Below are 12313 nucleotides of genomic sequence, written 5' to 3'. Positions count from 1 at the left end.
CTTGAATTGCCACTGCCTTCTGATTCTATAGCGTGCATAGCAATGCCCACCTAGAGGTTTGCACAGTCAAATAGGTAGAACTGTCTGCACATATTAGGTCTACACAGTGTTTTAGCTCTTGCTTTTGCCACCGCGAGTCTTAGGACAGCTGTACTGTTAGCCTATCCTGTACAACCAGGGTCACAAGAAAACTTTTGTTCGATTTCTAAAATAATGGAACAGAGTTACTCAATATGAAACATGGGCAGGATAAAATAACATTTATTAATGAACTCTAATACTGCTCAATTTCGTTTTTACTTAAGAGGTGTACAGTTTAACATCGTTCATGCCTGAAATTTTGTTGTTTTCCACACAGTTAAGGAGATTTTGGGAGAAACAGGACTGGAGGAGGGAGGTGGTTTCTTGAATTAGTGAAAGTCCTTCCCATCCTGTGAACTAAAGGTACAAATGAGGTAGAGTAGGCGGGGCAAGTTGGCAGGGTGTGTAGTTCACTTAGGTATAGGCCAGGGGTTACTCTGGAGTTAGCCATTGTAGTGGCCCCTGGTCGTCTGAAATACGGCCAGTCCAGATCGAGGTCTGATCTAAGTGTAAAATGTGCACTGGATTTCTAAAATACAGTGTGAAAGGGAAAGAGTAAACTTTCATTTTATATTGATTACACGTTGACATGAGAATGTTTTGGAAAATTTTAGGTCACATATGTGGCTTACATTATATTCCCATTGGATAGAGCTGTTGTAGAAGGGAAGAAAATCTCTTACCTACTAGAGTTTCTAGGTTACCTTCTAGCTACAGTCATGCACTGCTTAAATATGGGGACGTGTTCTGAGAAACGCATTCTTACACAATAGAGTGCATGTACACAAACCTAGATAGAACAGCCTGCTGCATACTCAGGCTCTGGTGTAGTGCACTGCTCCCAGGCTATAAGCCTCTACAGCAAGTGACTACAAAACTACAAGAGAGTGCTGTAATTAGCTGTGTATAATGCGCACTTTTTTGCCCAAGTTTTTGAGGGAAATATGAGAATGCGCATTATACATGGGTAGTACTAATTCTGTATCTACGTAAATGTTTTTAATTCTTTTATTTGTGCTTATGCGTTAAAAGTGTAACTGTAGAAAGTGACAGTGGTACCCATATGCAAAATAATACCCTGGAATCTGATAAATCAGTTTTGTTTCTAAATATAAATAAATAAAAAATGGAATTAAAAAACTAAAACGAAAGATTTTTTTCCTGAAAGGCTGGGCCAGAAATGTGGGTGTGCATTATACACAGCAAAATATGGTAAATCAGCCGCAGAGGACAATGCTGCAATGACTTGGAGCAACAAATCGAAGTTTCTCTCCCTTTCTCTTTAAAATCAATAAATAGCCTTGGCCAGGTAGCTCAGTTGGTTTAATCGTTGTCCTATACACAAAATGGTTATGGGTTTGATCCTGAGTCAGTGCACATACCTTGATTGCAGGTTCTGTCCGTGTTGGAATGCACAATGAGGGCAAGTGATGGATGTTTCTCCCCCTTCTCTCTCCAAAAAAAATAAACAATAAGCATATCCTCAGGTGAGGATTAAAAAATAATAAAATCAATAAATAAAACTTTTTAAAACCAGTTGAGAGACTGGGTAAACGAAGTGTATTGTGGCACTGTCAGCATAACATGGCTATAGTGTTAGAGCAAACATTTTCTAATAAGTAGGAAGAGTCCACTCTAAAATAATGATAGAAAGTATAGTATGGTAAATATATAAACTAGTACCAGAGTTGTTTATTACCATTATCAGTAATATGTACTGTACATAATTGTGCTATAATTTTATATGACAGGCAATGCAGTAGGTTTGTTTATACCAGCATCAACATAAATACAGGGATAAGTGGTTGGACTACGATCTCACTGGATGATAAGGATTTTTCAGCTCATTATAATATTATGGGACCATTGCCTTATATGTGGTCATTGACGAAAGTGTTTTATTGTAGCACATGACTAATCGCTTACCTCCTGTAAGAAGACTGAGTCTCACTTAGCAGTTATGAAGAAAGGCAGCCATGTCACACTTCTCAGGTAGGCCTACAGTTGTACTGTGCTTCACTTACTTTTTATGAAATTGGGGGGGTGGGGCTTCAAAAGATTGACATTTTCAGAGAGCAAGTTCTAGTTCATGGAGCCTTATATATGGTTCATGAACATGTCACTATATGTTGATAGAAATAAACATACCAAGCTATCCCAAAATTTGAGTTAATGTTTAATGAATCTAATTAAGGATGTAATGAAACATGGAGAACATTAAGATTTTTTTGAAAATGTTTAAGTTCTGGTTTTTATCATTTAATCTCTAAATACAGAATGCCTTTTTAGATTTCCAGTGACCTAGTAAACTGAGCTTTTAGGAAAAAGCATTTTTTGTATTTGCTTTGTATTTATTTTTCATTCATTAATTGAACAAAAGCTGCTAGGGGCCAGGAATATTGCTAGACAGTGTTGATAGAAATGTGAATTATGCAGAAGTGGCCCTTACTCTCTCAGAGCTAATGAATATGAATTCAGAGACAGTGCAAAAGTAGATAATGATCAAGGCATAGTGTATTTTGCCTTTGATTAAGTGCTGTACTTCTGTAAATTCAACACATTAATTGCTTTAAACCTAGAAGTTATATATTCCATGTTAAGAAAGAGTCTTTGGTGGGGGGAGGTGGAGGGATCAAGCAAAAATGAGACCTCATGGACAAGGACAACAGTGCAGTGATTGTCGTGTGGGGAAGGGGCGTGGGTGGAGGAGGAGGAGGATGTGGGGGGATAAATGGTAATGGAAAAAAATGAAATAAAATGAAAAGCAGAAAAAGTCTTTAGGATTTGGCTGTAGGGCCTAAAAGTACTAGTAAAAAAAATCAAAGTATATTTATTCATGCATTAATGATGAGAAACAAAGAATAAAAATTTAAAAGAGTACTTATTTACCTTTAAATATGAAAAAAATATAATACTATCTTACTTATATCCTCTTTTAGCCCTTTAGTGACTTCTGGGTTTTTAGGAATTTAATAATATTGCATATATGTAAAGGAGATAATGATTTATGCCCCAACATTGTTTAAAATTGCTGACTTTAAAAAGTTAAATTTACTTTAGCATATTACATACTTCTTAAATCAATATATTTGAGTCTTTTAGGAAAAAGTTAAACAGGCCTTATATTAGTTTTCTACTGCTATTATAACAACTTACTACAAAGTTAGCTGCTCAAAACAATACCAATGGTTTATCTTCCAGTCAGAAGTCCAACTCGGGGTTCACTGGGCTGATATCAAAGTGTCTTCATGTTTGTGTTTCTTCTAGAGGGTCTAGGGAAGAATCTGGTTTTTGTTATTGTTGTTTTGCTCATTCAGGTGGTTGACCAAATTCTGTTCCTTGCTGTGGTTGCATGGATGTACTCAGTTCCTTGTGAGACGTCAGCCTAGGGGATGGTCCCAGCTTCTAGAAGCTGTCCACATTCCTTGTGTCCCTCTTTCTTCATCTTCAAAGCTGGAAGTTGTGAGACCCTCTCCTCCTTCTGATTTCTTTTCTGACCTGCTCTCCTGTTTTTTTGATTTCCCTAAGTGCAGTCTTTTAAGGATCTGAGTAGGTAGGACCTACCTAGATGATCCAGGATAATCTGTGCATCTCAAGGTGTGTAACTTAATTCCATCTGTTAAGGCCCTTTTGCCATAGTGAGGTTACATAATACTGGTTCCAGGGACTAGGGCATGGACACTTTCAGGCGCCATTATTCTGCCTGCCACGATCTCAGCTGCGCCATGCAGAGTATCCAACCTTTCTTACCAATGTTCTCAGTATTTTAGGATAGAATATAATGTCGATAATAACTTGTAACTTTTATTGGATGTATAATATGTTTTAGGCACTCCTGAAAATTCTTTTTCTGCATTTGTTCATTTAGTCCTCACAAATGCCTTAGCAGGCAAGCACTTACTATCCCCACTTATGGGTAGGGAAACAGATACAGAATGGGAAAGTAACTTGTCTAATTTCTCACAGGTACTAAATGGTGGGATGAGAGTTTGAACCTATTAGTCTGGTTCCAGAGCCTGTGTGTGCTCTGAACCACACAGGGCAAAAATAATTTCTGAATGTATGGATTTATTAAACATGCTTTAATGACATAGTGACTATGAGTACAGGATGTAGCATCATAATATCTGGATGTACAGTCTACCTTTACCAGTTAGGGATGACCTTGGACCAGTTCTGTAACCTCCCTGAGTCTGTTAGGAATGAAGTGAATTAATAACCCCTGAGGATTAAATGATCCACTATATGTAAAGTACCTAGAACAGTGTCTGACAAAGTAAACTATTACTAGCTATAATTATTGGTGAAAATTCAACTTTTAAAAACAGTAGTTTATTTTAAAAATTAATGTTCCCTTTATGCAAATTCAGTCTCTTTATGAAACAAAAACTGAAAACTAAAATTTTCCTTTTAATATACCACAGTGTTATATCCTTTCTCAGCCTCAGGTTTCCCAACACCAGTCTAGCCTCCAACTTTCCATAAGTATTACTTTCTAGTGTTATCTGATTGTGTGCTTTAAACCCTTTGGTCAGACTCTAGTAGTCTACTTTACAAAGGACATCAGGACATAAACTCCAAATACTCCCCCTACCATTCCTCTGCCTAATACTTACACAACCATCATGTCTAAGTTCCCACTATTCTCTTTTGCTATTATTATTTCTTGAGAGAGAGTCATGGGATATCCTGGTTCTCTGGCTGTAACCCCTTCTAATTCCACTCCAAATTTTACCCTCTCTTTCTAAGAACCTTTGCTGACATTGCCTTAATTCATACCTCATCATCTCTGCACTGTAAGTCATCTTCAAACGAATTCATGGCCTCCAGCCTCGTAACCCATCAGGTTTACTCTCCTTCCTGTTTGTCAGAATGATCTTTCTGAACTGTAAGACTCCACATGGTACTGTTAACTCTCCTTCTTTAAACTCTTCAGGGTCCCCTCATACCCACCCCAGTTCTTGAAAATACTATTCCTTTTTCTGTGACTCTTAGAACCCTTCTATTGTAGCCTGTAAGGTATCACAATTGTTTTATTTAAGCATCTGTCTTTCCTTGTAAATCATGAGGTGGTTTTGCTTGAAAGAATTAATTATATTATTTTGTCATTATCTGTTTACCTACCTATTTCTTGTCACTAAACTGTGAAAAGAGGAGGCTCTTTGTTTCATTCATTTCTCTTCGTTGAATGAATAGGGAAAAATAATCCAGAATATATACAATTAAAAAATTCTTCTTAAAAAAGTATTTCTAAAAAAGCATCTAAAATACTTAGTGGAAATATGTGAATATGATTTTAGAAGAAGCATAACTGGTAGTTATAAGCATGGACTCTGGAGCCAGAGCACCTGGCCTTGAATTCTGGCTCTGCCACTTACCATCAGTGTACTCCTGGAAAAGCTAATGAACCTGTACAGGGTCTGCTCTTGGTCTGTTAAACAGGATGATAATAGGAACTATCTTTTAGGGTCAATGTATCCAAATGAATTAATGTATATGAAGTGCCTCTAACAGTTTCTGCCCCATAGTAAATATTCTGTGTGTTAAGTAAAACACACAATAGTTTATGTTCTCATTACTTTTGATGATAGCTAATGTTCTTGTAACAACACAGTGATAAAAAATAGCCCAGTGTTTTGTATTGGTGAGGTTTAACCAGAGATTTTTAACTCTCAATGATTTTTAATATCTTACATCATAGAATGACTATATACGAAATCTATCCAGAAGTTATCCAGCCATGTAATGTGAAAAATAGGGACATTATCTGAAGAAGACACAAGTTACAAGAAACATTGTACATAGGATAATGATACCTCAGTCCCCTTCAAAATAGGCATCTTGGGACCTCACACAGTTTTCCCAATCGCCATCAACTGCCCAATTGCATTTTCCTGAATCTCATCGATGGTCTGAAATCTCTTCCCTTTCAAAGGTGATTTTTAGTTTTGGGGAAAGCCAGACGTCACAGGACATCAAACCTGGGCTGTAGGAGGGCTGAGTCACCTGGGTAATTTGATATTTTGCCAAAAAACTCTGCATGAGATGTGGTACATGAGTGGGCATGTTGTTGTGATGAAGCTGTCAATTACCAGTTGCCCATAGCTGTGGCCTTCTGAATCGTCCAAATAGTTTTCGTGGAAGAATGTTCAAGCTTAACAAAAAATTTGATGCAGATTCCTTGCTTTACTTGCTCAGTTATTTTGAATGTGATGACCATACAGTACATGTGCTCACTCAACAGTATCTACCACCCCCACTAGTACAGTGAAACCATCATTGTTCACACATACACACTCCAGTCCACTTTCCTTGGCCACCAGGTTACGACAATGTCTCACAAACTGTTTTCATTATATTAATAATGGCTGGACTTTTTCCAGACAGACCTCATATGTTCAGTAAACATTTAGAGAGTGCTTGTGTATGATCCCTCTCATGAGTCACTTAACATATTTTCTCTTTGCATTACCTTTGTTATTTGCTGTAATAAAACAAATGACCACAAGTGTATGGGCATAAAGTAGTAGAAATTTATTATCTTAGTTTCCATAGGTCAGGAGTCCTACAGTAATTTCACTAGGCTAAGATCTAAGGAAGAATCTATTTTCTTGTTGTTGTTTTTTTCTAGCTCCTAGGAAGTATCCATATTCCTTGGCTTGTGGCCCCTTTCTCCATCTTCAAAACCAGCAATGTTGTATTTAACTAATTTGCAGTTATATATCTTTCTCTGACTACAGACAGGGAAGGTTCTCAACTTTTAAGAATTCCTGTGATAGATTAGGTCCACCTGGATAATGTAGGTTAGTCTTTCATGTAAAAATCCTTAACTTAATTGTGAAAGTGCCTTTTGCCATGTAATCTATTAAAAGTTTCTAGGTATTCAGGTAAGGGCATCTTCAGAGGACCATTATTCTGACTACCACACTCCTGTCCTGTAAATGAATCACTGCTGAAAGGCGCATAGGTTGAACTTTCTGGAAACGGAGGCAGTGTTAACTAAATTGTGAACAATTGTGTCCGTTTCATTTATCATTTCTTCTTCCAGTGGTTGGTGAGAGCCATATCTGCTTAGCAGAGTGCAAAAGTACTTCAGGGCTTACTGGTCAATATCCTTGTTCTCTGTGACTTTTATTCTAGTAAGGAGGGAAGAATCCACTCATATTAGTTGAATGTCTGCTCTGAGCTAAGCATATTACAATGAATTTCAGATACATTAGTCCTGTTTAATTTCCACAATAACTTTTTAAGGTGTGGTAGGTAAGCAGCCTAAAGATGACCCTCAATAACCCCTACCATGTAGTTTTCATGCCCTTGTGTAATCTTGTCCCTTTAAGTGTGAGCTGGGTGTACTGACTCTCCCAGAAAATGAAATAGGACAATAGTGAAAGAATATCATTTCTGGGTTGAGGTTACAGAGGACTGTGATATCCCTTTTGCTCACAATTTGCCTGCTTTCCTTTTACTAGCTTGTTTTGATGAAGCAAACTGTGGTGTGGCATATTACCCTATAGAGAAGCCAACATGTCAAGAAAGTGAAGGCAGCTACCAGCCAATAGCCAGAAAGGAACCAAGGTCCTCAGTTCAACAGCTTGTGAGGAAGTAAGCCTCACCAACAACCAGAGCATGAACTTATAAGCTACCATTCTCTAGGTGAGCCTTGAGATAAAGGCAGCACCAGTGGACATCTTGATTGCAGCCCCTGTGACATCCCGAGTCGGAGAACGGTGCTGAGCCATGACCAGATGCCTGACCCATAGAACTTAAGAGATAATAAATCTATTTAAAGTCACTAAGTTTGAGGTAATTCATTATGGAGCAGTAGTTAACTAATACTAAGATATTAATACTGTTTTAGTGTAAATGAGGAAATAAACCTTGAAATGATAGGGCAACTTTGTAGGTCTTACAGTTATTAGTGAAAGCTCTTTGCACTACAAATGATGATGACAATAATGAAATTAGGACACTGGTAGCAGCTTAGATTTCTTGAGTGCTTACTAGGTGTTAGGCACCTTTCAGATACACACACACACACATATAAATTATATCATTACAACAATTCTATAAGATAGGTACCATAATTATCTCCATTTTATATATAATGAAGTTTGAACTAAGATAGGTTGAAGGACACGTCCAAGGTCCCCAGTTAGTCTTTATATTGGCAGGATTTGAACCCCTTTGTATGACTCTAGAGTTTTCACTCTTAACCACTCTAGTAAACTATTTCCTAAAGATCCTTGTTACTGGGTAAAAGGTGATGGGTACAGCAGGAAGGGAAGGAAGGATTCTAATAGTTCACAGGCAGAGGAGTTGCTTCTGATGAGGGTTCTGAGGAAATGCTAAGTTGCCAGGAGCCATCTGATCTAACTTCTGAAGGCTGGGTAGGATTTAGACATGAGGCTCTTAGATGAAGGAGTGTGTCCTCTGAGCAAAAGTGGTAGAAAAGCATGAGAAACCATGACTAGAGCTGGGGAAGGATGAGAAATAGTGGGAGACAATACTAGAAAAGTAGTTTGGAGCCCAGTAATGGTTATGTCAAAGATTAGGAATATTTTTTATTAAAAAATTGATTCTTGAGTTTTTTGACTAGAAGTTTAAATCAACTACATTTTAGTTTAAATTATACAATGGAACTATTATAGAGATAATCTGGTGAACTTGAAACATAAGGGATCTGATTGTATGGAAGTCAAAAATTTAGTTCCAGTGAAGTGCAAAAGAAAAAATAGGAAGGCACAAAGAACATTTTTTGTGGTTCAGTTTCTTAACACATTCAAAGGTGTGTTCAGTTTATATTTAGTTTCAGTGAAACTACATGAACATCAAAATTTGCAGGCCTTTTTATTTCCTTCTAAAAACAATACTAGCAGTGGTTACCTTCAAAGCACATTCGGTGTTTCGCTAAAAGTAGAGCATATAGACATTAAGAAAAAAATCATTATGACTGTGTTTTCAGTACCTGGGTGTGGACCTTAAAAACAGTACTATGGGAAGAAGTCATATGAAGCAAGGCTTAAAATCTTATCCTCTCTTTTTCTCAAACCATCATTCAAATTCACTAGATGAAAATTTAATTTTGTAAGATGTCTGCACTGTTCAAATTTGTTTATGATGTGAGCTTTCAATTTAGGCAATTTATCATTACTTGGAGAGGAACTTTTTCTCTTAAGCCAGATTGGGTTTCTTTTCCAGGGAATAGATGAATCCAGGAAAAATGTTTCCACAGCTCATGCCTCGCCAAAAGCAGTGGCTGTGGAAGAATGGAGAGTTCGTTTTAATAATGACAGAGGAAAATATGTAACCTCTTTTTCCATTGCACCTCTGTGTCCTTGACATGTCTCAAAACCCTCCATGGAGTGAAGCAGTTTACCTTTTGATGCTTAAATTTAGGGATTGAACTTCTGTTTCACAACAGTAATAAGCAGGTGATTACAAATAAGAAATACATACAGAGGCCTGACTTTGATTTATCTCTGACAGTGGTGTGAACTTTGGAAGGTCTCTTAATTCTCATGAGCCTCAGATTCTTTCTTTCTTTCTTTTTTTTTTTTTTAAATCCTCACCCAAGGACATTTTTTTCATTGCTTTTGGCCGGTGGGGGGTGGGTAGTGGGAGGAAGAGAGAAAGGAAGAGAGGGAAAGAAACATCAGTGTGAGCGAGAAACATCATTTGGTTACCTCCCATATGCCCCTGTACCAGGGATTGAAGGCACCCAGACCTGTGATCTAACTCACAACCTAGGTATGTGTCCTGAGCAGGAATTGAACCCTGTAACCTTTTGCCTACAGGACAGTGCTCCAACTTCCTGAGCCACACTGGCTGGGGCATGAGCCTTAGTCTCTTAATCTCTCATCTGTTTGACATTCCTCTAAGATTTCTTTGTTTTATGGGTTTGGATTCTAAAGATCAATTTTGTTTTGTTTATTTATTTATTTATTTATTTATTTTTAATTTAATTTTATTTTCTCAAATACATTTGTCTCTGCCTCCCCTGACCACTTTCCCTTGCCCCCTCCCTCCCTCCCTCCCTCAGCTCTTCCCCTTTGACCGGTTTTAACTCAGTTTTACTTAAATGTGGGCCTATATGCTGTCTCCATGTATTTTACGAAGCCATCTTTTCTTTGTCTGCATGTTTTCTGCAATAACATAATCATATCTGTAAGAGAAGCTGAGTCTCCTAAATTCTAAGTCTAGACCCAATTTGACTCCTTTTGCTATATTTGATCTCATAATTTAGGACAGGGCACTCCCTGTACCTCTCAGCCAGACAGATTCTGCAACAGCCCTGTTAGAGGAACAAGCTTGAGGTCATTTCTGCATGTATTTAGGTATTTGTTGTATATGTTACTGCTATAACAGAGGAAGTCAGTGAGGAAAAGACAGGAAATATATGGCGATAATTTAACCGGACTTGATTTAACCTGACACCATTAACCTTAGCGAGCTCAGCATACAATGCCTCGCTTCACCCACAGTCCACTACTCCCAACCTGGAGGACTACAGTGACTTCTGGAGAGGACTTTTCTTCAGAAGGAAGCCTCACTCATTGCATCAGAGGTCCAGGACTGGTCTGCAGTAATATTCTTGTATCCTTCAAAATGTGGGAAATGGAGTAAAGGTTTATATAGGTACACCAGAGTTTTACATGATTTCTATACAGTCTGGAAAACATCCAGAAGTCCTGAGTTTTCTTGACTTTCTCAGTTAGTGCATTGTCCCTCCTGTGACTCATTTTAGAAGGATCTGATAACTGCACATTACTCCTGATTCTCTCTAGGTCATAGACTTCCCTGACAGTTGAATGAAGGTGATGCTGGGGAGTTACAAGAACTGGCTGAGTGTTAAGGAGACCTGACTGCTTATGTTCACCAGATGCATTGAGTTGAGTGCCCACTGGGTGAATCTGAACTCTTGAGGACCTCAGTACCTCATGTGAAAATGAAGTGTATGGGCTAGAGAAATTTTGAGAATTTCTGGTTCTACAGTTAATACAGTTCTGAGAGTAAGTTGTCACATGCCTATAGATACTTTGGATTAGACCCAGATACCAAGGTGAAGAAATGTCCAAGGACAATGCTACTCAGCTAGGGCTTTGACATTACTCAGACTTGCAGGGCACAGCTTTAATCCTCCTTGACTCCAAAATTTTTGAGGAGAAAAGCAGCCCTGAGAATATGTTAGGTTCACTATTGTTATACCATCTCTAAGTGCTTTGTTTTATTATGTTCAACTTAGATATTTTATAACTCCAAAGTGTACTTTTTAGCCATTTGCAGAAAGACAATATACAAATCTATGATTCCTATATTTAATCCTTTCAAATGCTATCATTTAAAAATTATCCTTGTTAGAAAAACCTCCTAAGCCACACTAATCCAATGATAATCGATGAAAGGAGATTTTTACCACATGCATGACACTATATTGCCACTTTGGAAGGATATAAGCCCTTGTGAGAAAATGCTAACCCTTTAGTACCTGTTGTGCTAGGAGAGGAGCAGATCCCAAAGAAATGAAAATAGAAACAGCAGTGATAGAGGCAAAATGCCCAGGACATTTTGCAGGAGAATGGAATAACCTAAAAGGGAAAAACATATGCTTTGGATTGCTAATAAAATAATTTTCTGAGTACTTTGTTAAATTGAAGATTACCCCACTTAGAAGCAGGTTGGAATCTTTCTTTTCCCACATTGCAAACCTGTCTTTAAAGGTAAATGTTGCGGGGGTATTTTAATTATTGAATTGGGCACTTATTTCATTCTTATATTCACATACTTCCAAAAGGATTTGGAACATGGAAGTGTTTCATAGCTGTTTAGAGAAATGAGAACTTAGGTCTTTCTAGTTATAAACATTACTTCCAAGTCCTGAGTTCAGGCTCTATGCTCTATAGTATTGAACATTCCAGGTTGTATCTCATCAATAGGATGTATAACTTGTGTGTGCTGAATGTCCAAACATTGGTAAGTCACTAGGATACACTGGGGCAAAATTGTTTTAGCTAGCTTTGTTGTGGTTATTGTTTTCTATGTGGTTAGTGAATTACCAAATCGACATATGATTCTATGTGGTTAGTGAATTACCAAATCGACATATGATTCAGAAAACAAAATTTTATGAATTTCTTCTTATTCCCAAGTAATTGTACCTCAGTCACAGTGTAGCAATTGTGAAGTCTGGCTCTGTATGGGCTGATTTTTGAGCATGTTAATCAGAGGCTTACGA

The sequence above is a fragment of the Pteronotus mesoamericanus genome, unplaced genomic scaffold (genome assembly GCF_021234165.1).
Source record: "Pteronotus mesoamericanus isolate MK-2021 breed Mesoamerican mustached bat unplaced genomic scaffold, CSHL_Meso_final scaffold_54, whole genome shotgun sequence".
In the NCBI taxonomy this organism is placed as follows: Eukaryota; Metazoa; Chordata; class Mammalia; order Chiroptera; family Mormoopidae; genus Pteronotus; species Pteronotus mesoamericanus.
The sequence above is the reverse complement of the archived record's forward strand: the minus strand, read 5'-3'. Positions refer to the sequence as shown.